Consider the following 7214-nt stretch of genomic DNA (forward strand, 5'->3'; position numbering starts at 1 on the left):
GAGCCTCAGCACAAAAATCTTCAAACATGGACAGGTTAGTCCAAAAAGAGGCAGTACTTTGAGCATGGTACCCAGAACTGTAGTGGATAAGAATGATGGACTAGAACACATGAGTCATGAGTTTGAATCCCTGCTCAACCATGGAAACTCACTCTGTGTGTGTGTGTGTTTGTGCATGCATGCGCACCCAGACACACACATAATTAGTAAAACCACTCTTTAAATATCTCACTTAACTTAAAAGCCTTATTAGGGTCACTATAAGTCAGTTTCGATTTGACAGCATATAACATATACACTGCAGGCACCTGGTTCCCAAGTCTAACAGGACTTCGAATACAAGAGGCAGCATGTTAAAATGTGCCCAAAAGCAAATTAGCAGCCCTTATTCTGTAACCTGTGTCATTTTAAAGGGTAGCCCCATGTATACCACATTGAAGTATACTGGCATACTTTATGGATCTGATGTATATACATTGGTTATCTTGATTTTAATATGTTGATTTTATATCTTTGTAAATTTTGTATTTATCTTGCTAAAGCCTATGGCCAATGCAAATAAAATGCCATTTGCTGTTCCATGCTGAAGTAGTTCATATGGGAGGTTATCAGAATGGAGATCACTGCAGCCAGATTAGTCCTGTCTAGGGAGATCACAGTTGATGAACCAGCTAAAGATGGTGAAAGGCAGTCTTCTACACAGTACTAGCAAGACAATGTGAGCCTCTAGTGACAAAGCTGTACTAAGGCCACACCAACAATTGTGCATGTAGTTTTTCAGGTGTTCATTCAATCCCATCCAAACACTAACTTCCTGGAACAATTTTTTTTTAAATGCCTCCATCCATTTCAGTCTCACACACCTCTTACTTCATCCCTGCACTTTTAACACTTCATCACTTTTACAAGCTCACCTGCCTCAAATGACAAGGAGATTTAAAGCTGGATATCATCAGCTGAGGTACCCAGTGTGGTGTCGTAGACAGACTAGTAGGCTTGGACTCAAATGACCTGGGTTCAGTTCTCTGGTTCTGCCATGGAAATTCACTGGGGGTGTACAGAACTGGTAAAACTGCTCCTTAAATACCACACTTATCTTGAAAACCTTATTAGGATTGCTACCATGTTTCCCTGAAAATAGGACAAGGTCTTATATTAATTTTTGCTCCAAAAATGCATTAGGGCTTATTTTCAGGGGATTTTTTTTTTCATTTAAGACAATCTACATTTATTCAAATACAGTCATGTCATCTTCTGGTTGTTGCACAAGGGTGGAGGGCAGGGTTTCACTTAACTGGGGCTTAATTTTGGGGTAGGGCTTATATTATGAGCATCCTGAAAAACCCTACTAGGGCTTATTTTCAGGTTAGGTCTTATTTTAGGGGAAACAGGGTATAAGTCAGTTCTGACTTGATGACAAGTAACAACAACAATCATCAGCATACCGATGGCATTTCACTCCAATTTGTTGGATGATCTCATTCCATGGTTTCATAAAGATGTTAAAGGGCCGAAGGAGTAAGAAGAAATCCGACTGGCCTCTATACCAGCTCTGCTGTAGAGGTGAGCAGCTTCCCCCATGCTATCATCTGGGACTGCAGACAGGAAGGAAGCTGCAGAGTTCCATGCCTGAGAACGCTTCCCCCAGCAGTTGGGTGTCAAAGAGTAGCCCTAATAGCAGTCTGTCCATGAGACCCCTTGCAAAGTTCAAGCATTCCAGATCAGAGTGTGGCTGAGCAAGTCTCTTGCAGAGGAAGAGAGAATCCTTGTAGAAACTACAGCTTCCTCTTCCCCAGTCCTCCAACTTATGTTGGTACTGTGCACCATACTCAGCTCTGCTGTTGCATGCATGAAATACAAACTGACCAAGTTTATTAATGTTCCATGAGCAGTGCAGTGACTCCCGCTGATGAAGCCGCTACCTAGGTGAAAGGAACCCTGTAATCTCTGTGCTTCTTTCCTTTCCTTAGGTTATTACGAAGGAAATACACCAATCTTATTTTCTATCATTGGAGCAGTGGGTGTCTTGGCAGGAGGAGCCTGAAACAGCATACCCATTAGGTATGGCTGACATTTGTACATGACTCTGACTTTGTACAGAATGACATTGGCAAAGTTGGAAAACAAACAGTGCCTGCATCTAATGTCAGTAATTCCCTTGGAGAATCTAAATGCACATATTTAAGAAAGCAATATCCTCCCCCATGGAGCATGTTCTTTTTCTCAGTCTCTCTCTCTCTCTCTCCCCCCCCCTCCACTCGCACACATGCCCACATCCTATATATCACAAGCCGTCTGATTACTGAACTCCGGAGAAGAGAATGGCATGTGGTTTGAGTAACAGAAGTGTGAAAGAGAAACTGTAGAATGCCAGATGCATACGTCACACTGCAAATGTCACTCAGCACCTGGGGAGTCTTTTATTTTCTATGGGGCTTCAATTTGACACCACAGAACTTCATATTGTGAGACTGGAAATGTAAGAAATCAGGAAATGGTGAGCTTGGGGAAGAATAGCTGAATTGAAAGCAGCAGCAAAATGTGTAGCACAACCAGAGGAAAAATAGTGGAAAACGTCTGGCTCTCCAGATGTTGTTGACCTAAAGTCTGTGGCCTTAATCCAAATGCTATGCCCATCTAGTGTGAAAATTACAGAACAATGAGTAAGCATTTACAGCACAACTGATTTTGGTTCTAGTTTGGACCAACCAACTGGATTTAAATCTATATCTTTAATGCAGATCTGCCAAATCTGTGTATGAACAGACAGTATAGAAAGCACTATCTGTATGATACGTTTTAAAAATTAAATAAACAAATACAAGTTTCTCTATTTCCCCTACATGAACAAATTTTCCTTTCAGAACATTTAGTGCCATTAGATCAAAACATAGTGTAAGAATTCTTTTCAGGGGTGTGTGGATAAATCAGAACATTATGCTAATATATAAAAATGACAAATCATGTGCAGTATTTTGCTATTCTCTGATGCTATGTCACATTGAATGGAAATATCATAAAACCTGGAACTAAATTTTCCTTTGAAGGTAAACAAATGCACCTCTTATATTTGAGCCAACTTCAATTAAATTATGTGAATTGTTGGGCTGGAAAGAGTGACTTCTTTCTCTTTTACCAATCTTTTAGGAATGGCTGCAAGAGAATGGATTTCATCTACATGGGAAGGTGCATTTGCCAAGAGCCCCTCAGCTATATAACAGTAAAAAGATCATAGTGCTTGCCTTCCCTTGCATCTGGACATCCTGTGATTTGGTTACCTGCTGCGTGAACCATCTGAGCAACATTTTAGATTAAGCTACATTGCACTTAAAGAGTCAAAGCAAAACTAAATCCTTCTGGCTACAGGCATTACATGAGAACGTGGTTAGAAACATTTACCTAATGGCAGCTCATAATGAAGGATGCAATGTATTATTATTATTATTATTATTATTATTATTATTATTATTATTATTATTATTATTATTATTATTATTATTATTATTATTATTATTATTATTATTATTATTATTATTATTATTATTATTATTTTATTATTTATTTTATTTATATCCCGCCTATCTAGTCGATAGACACAGCTTGATGGCTGCTTGCATTAACTCTCATCCATCAACCAACACAGGCAACTAGCTGCCATTGACAATGCTTGTCTCCCAATACCTTATTTGTGTTTCCTCTCATGAATACAGAAAGGAAGGCATGCCTACTCTGGTTTGTAATGATTTTCAGCTATACCAGTTGCTGGTGATCCAAGGGCAGCCCTTCATATTCCCTGCATGTCTTCTCTCCCTCCTTTTCCCATTTGACTGCACTGTCTCATACAGACCACCATCTTTCCGAATCAAGAGTGGCTGTGGTTCCCTAGATGTTGTTGAACTACAACTCCATTGCCACCAGATTGTGCTGACTGGGACTGATGGGAGTTGGAGTCATGCAACATGTGGAGGGTCACAGGTTCTACATTCCTACTTTATATTTATTTTTTAAGCTCTTAGCATTTGTTTTTTTATTTCTAGTGAGGAAAAGCTCACCCACTGCCTAGTTAATTGGTTCCATTTTAAACTGCTGTTACCATTAACAAGTTTCACCTGATGTTCTGGAGAACAGGGTCTGAATCTCTGCTTAGCTATGGAGACTGACTGGGGAGGTGGAGCTGGTAAAACCACTCTCAAATATCTTACTTACCTTGAAAACCCTATTAGGGTCGCTTTAAGTCAGTTGTTCTATCCAGCCCACACCTAGTTAGCTTGCTAATCAAAATATCATGGGTGATTTTGTCAAAACCTTTGCTGAAGTCAGATATATTAAATCTACAGGATTCCCACCATCTAATGGGGAAGCTACTCAATTTTTAAAATATAAGATAAAATTAGCCTGACAGGATTTGTTCTAGATAAACTGTTTTGGCTTCTAGGTACTAATGCATTGTTTTCAAGTTGCTTGCAGAGTGATTGCATTATAATCTGCTCCAGAATTTTCCCTGGGATAGATGTCAAGTTGATGGATCTGTACTTCCCAGGTTTCTCCTTTTTGCCCCCTTTTGAAAATAGTGGTATTAGCTCTCCTCCAATCATGTGGACTTCATCCATCCTTCATGATTTCAAGAAAATACTAGATGGTGGATCTGAGAGTTCTTCAGACACTTCTTTCAATACTCTTGGATGCAGTTCATCTGGCCCTGAAAATCTGAACTTGTTCAAAGTAATAAGGTCTACCCTGGACTACCCTGTTTCCCCTAAAATAAGACCTAACCTGAAAATAAGCCCTAGTAGGGTTTTTCAGGATGCTCATAATATAAGCCCTACCCCAAAATTAAGCCCCAGTTAAGTGAAACCCTGCCCTCCACCATTGTGCAGCAACCAGAAGAAGATGACATGAGTATACTTGAATAAACGTAGATTTTTTTTAATATTAAAAAACCTGAAAATAAGTCCTAATGTGTTTTTGGAGCAAAAATTAATATACAACCCTGTCTTATTTTCAGGGAAACACAGTATTTGTTTATCAATCTCAAGCTACAATACTGTCTCCTCCATTTGTACTTAATACTTGCCTGGAGTGTCATAGTTAAAGTAGGAATTGAGCATTTCTGCCTTTTCTTTCTCATCTGTTATCATTGTCCCATTCCCATAGAACAGCTGAGCAATTGTTTCTTTTCTCTCTTTTTTGCTACACACATATCCAAAGAATGCTTTTTTGTTGCTTTTAACGTCTGTTGCTAACCTCAGCTCATTCTCGGCTTTTGCCCTCCTAATGCCATCCCTGCAGTTCTTTGCTATTTCTCGGTACTTTTCCTTTATGGCCTGGCTTTCCTTTCACTTCCTATATTCGTTCTTTTTTAAAAAAAAAACAAAAAACAGATCGTCTCTGTGCTTTTTATGAAGCCACATTGGTCTTTTTTGCTGTCTTCTATCTTTTTTTCTTGTTGGAATTGTTTGGAGTTCTGCTTTAAGAATTTCCTTTTCAAGAAATTCCCACCCATCTTGGACTCCTTTTCCTATTAGGATTTTCTGCGATGGGACCTTACTACTATTGTTCTGAGTTTATTAAAATTGGCTTTCCTAAAATCCAGTGTATACATGCAGTTACACTCTGCTTTTGTTTCATAGCATCATGGAATAATTGAGTTGGAAGGGACCCATAAAGCCATTGAGTCCAACCCTCTGCTCAAGGCAGGAATCAAAATCAGATCTGACAGATGGTTGACTAATTTTCTCTTGAATGTTTCCAGTGTTGGAACATTTCCTTTGAAATCAAGAACTCAAGTACAGTCCTCATTACAAGTCATCACACCGTTGCTTTCTTATCTCTCAATAAAAGTTCCCACACATTATCACCCTTCATGTCTCTCTTGTAATGAAGGGTTATATTACTCCACCTCTCCACTCACTAGTGTCTTCCACCAGGTTCTTCAGAACCATTGCAAAAGTACAATAGTGATTTCATAGTTTCACTGGTTCATAACATTTCCTAATTTTCCTGATCCTGGAAATTGCTGCTTTCAGTTTCTTTGGTATTGCAGTTGTCATCTTCTTCCCTGAGCACCTTTCCATGAGGTCAGTGCATACCTCTGGCTCTGAAATAATTCTGCAACTAATAATTAGTTATCTTAATCTGGAATGAGAACTCAGTTCTTCTGAAGGCCATAAAATCTTAGAGAAAATGACTAAACATGACATTTCTTATATTGGAAGGGAATATGGAGCTCTTACAAGCAAATGGTGGATTGTTCAGTGGAAACCATTGCTTTGGAGAAGAAATAGCTTTGCTGAGAACTAAACATTGTGGGTTTAGTGAGCTAAAAATCCTTCTCACTGCATTTTTTTGGTCTCTTCATTCTTGCCTTATATCAACAGATTTTTAAACAAGCTTCCTGTCTGATTTTGCTCCTAAGAAGTTCTCAGAGGACGGTAATGTTACACTGAAACAGACTCTGGATTCATTCATTCTGTATTGACACTGCATCTAAAACCGTGATGGCAGAGATGTTCTCCACAATCCTTTGTCTATTTTGTGGTTAGTTCTGGCGACAGAAGATTTTATTGGTTTTTAACCATCTTCATTAGCTGCTGTATTCTCTGCCTGCAGAAAGAAGAAGAGGCATTCTGGGTATTCATTTATCAGGAAGATTGTGGCATGTCTTTTTATCCTGTATCAGTGCAATCCCACATTGTGGAAAGAAGCAAATGAGAAACATTCTCCATGAAATATCAAGCAAGGCAGTCTCCAAAACACTGCTACAAATAAATCAAAATCTTCTCTTCTGCTTGATGAACATAAGAAATTAAGAGCATAAGCCTAAGACTTGTGTGGTACCAAACCAAATAGCTATCTAGTCTAGCTAATGTCAACCAGATCTGTGGGAAGCACAGGAAGCACATGCAAGAGAACCGCCCTGCTCGTAGCCACAACAACTGAGACTGCTGGGACTGAGGGCAAGATGCACTGCTTGTGGCACTGGGGCAAAGTCTGGGCTTTTAGGTTTCAGAAGTGTTGCTATGATCATATCCTGAAGCAATGCAGCGGTAGGGTGGTGCTCTAGGTCTCAGTTTCAGCATGCCATTGTATTAGTTCTTCTTAAAAGCAACTTCCCAAACTTCATGTCTGGATAATATGTAGCCATGAAGCTTAGCAGCCATTGGTGACCTTACATGAACTTATTTAACCATTCTCACCAATGGCTGCTAAGCTTC

At 39.3% G+C, this 7214-nt stretch overlaps 1 long non-coding RNA gene across 1 annotated transcript; it reads right to left on the bottom strand.

The window, feature by feature from the left end:
• Positions 1-5374: 5374 nt before the first annotated feature.
• LOC144583784 (uncharacterized) lies at positions 5375-6720 on the bottom strand. The gene is made up of 2 exons (XR_013537726.1): positions 5718-6720; positions 5375-5509 (listed from the first exon to the last, which is right to left on the bottom strand). It is a non-coding gene; the product is annotated as an uncharacterized LOC144583784 (long non-coding RNA).
• Positions 6721-7214: the final 494 nt, after the last annotated feature.

Source organism: Pogona vitticeps, chromosome 6 (genome assembly GCF_051106095.1).
Source record: "Pogona vitticeps strain Pit_001003342236 chromosome 6, PviZW2.1, whole genome shotgun sequence".
Classification (NCBI taxonomy): Eukaryota; Metazoa; Chordata; class Lepidosauria; order Squamata; family Agamidae; genus Pogona; species Pogona vitticeps.